Below are 1,733 nucleotides of genomic sequence, written 5' to 3' on the forward strand. Positions count from 1 at the left end.
TTTATGTGATGAAGTTTTCTAATATGAAAAGACATCTTTCCCACTACAATGAGTTTTTGGTAAAATGAGATCAGATAAATGGTTTAAATATGTATTATGCCAAATAGGAGAAATTTTAATTCTCTAACCTGATTTAGTGTTATAGAAAATCGTTGGCTAATCTCAGGTTTAGTCCTTAAATCCATGGCTAGACTATGAGGATACTGACTAACACTTTAGAGCCCCCATTTCCCCTCCCGTGAAAGCTAACTCTTGCTTTAGTTTTTAAACATGAAGAACGAATTGGAGATTTTAGTCTGTCACCTTAAAATTATCTAATTCTACACCCAACAATGTATATTTTTCCTATTTATTTGCACTTAATTCCATGAAGGAATTACTCCTTTGTGGAATTAAATGTGATTCTCACTCTATTCTAGAACTCATACTCCATTTCCCAGATCATATGTTTCACAATATATTTTAACAATTCAATTGGCCAGATTGAAAAGTAAATTAAGAACGGAGTTGATAAATAATCACAATTTATTTTATATTTTAACATTGGCACATCTAATGCAGCTCTTCATTTCACCATGTCTCAGAGTATGGAGAAATACAAAGGAAACTACTCAGACTTCATGAGAAAGATACAGCAAAACACAAATTTCATGTATAAAAGAAAGTTCATACAACAATAATAAACAAATAACACTTATTTAAAACTCTTTCGTAAAGGAAATCCCTGTAGCCTCTCTTAAGAAATGTAGGAAGAAGAAATATCTCACTTCTCTCCCTCTTCAACACTCTTAGAGAAGAATTCACACTTAAAATCACCACAAAAACTCAAAACTATAAAGAAATTAAGTGACTCATGGACTCTAAGTGGCTAAATGAAATGTGGAATAACATGGAAGAGAGTGGAAAGCGGTTGAAGGTTACAAAAGGGCATTAAAGGGGGTCTTTTCTGAGCAATTTTGGCTCTAAATAGAGCCTTAGGTCGATTTTCCAATAGGTGCATCCAAAAACTCTTCAAAAAGTATCCAAATTCGTCGAATCTTCTAGAAATAGGGCCTGCACCGACACTGGCGCCGGCAACGCCCAACGCCCATTCTGGCACCGTGGGCACCAGTGGTCCATAAATAAAATCCATGCTCTCTATCAAACGACACCGTCAGGGCCAAGTCTGGCGCAGTCGGCGCTGAACAAATCATCGAAAACTCAATTTTAACTCCAAATTCCATTCTTTTTTGCTTTCTTTTTGCTCCAGGTCCTATAAATCAACAACCGGCAATAAAACATGAAGAATACTTCCTTTAAAGTGAAATATCACAAAAAATAAGTATAAAATATGGGTCTAAAAATGCATATATTTTTTGTGTATCAAAATCCCACAAACTTAAATGTTATCTGTCCTCAAGTAACTCCTTTACTACATAAAAATATAACTTATGGCAAATATTTTAACTTCCAAATTTCTATATTTTAGTCCACTAAATACAATAACATAACTTAAGAAAAATATGAAATAACTCCAGTAAATATTAAAGGTATAAGAATATCTAGCATTCAAGTCTAAAATTTTTGATTCTCTATTCTTTTCAAGTAAAATTGCAAATTATTCATATTAAATCCACTAAGAATATTCATATGAAAAAGAACTTCATGAAACTTTACAAATAAATATGCTAATACTGAAATATAAGTTTAGAAAATGTAGTCAAGCCTTCTTCTTTAAGTTGATTCAAGTGAAG

Source organism: Phalaenopsis equestris, unplaced genomic scaffold (assembly GCF_001263595.1).
Source record: "Phalaenopsis equestris unplaced genomic scaffold, ASM126359v1 Scaffold220875, whole genome shotgun sequence".
In the NCBI taxonomy this organism is placed as follows: Eukaryota; Viridiplantae; Streptophyta; class Magnoliopsida; order Asparagales; family Orchidaceae; genus Phalaenopsis; species Phalaenopsis equestris.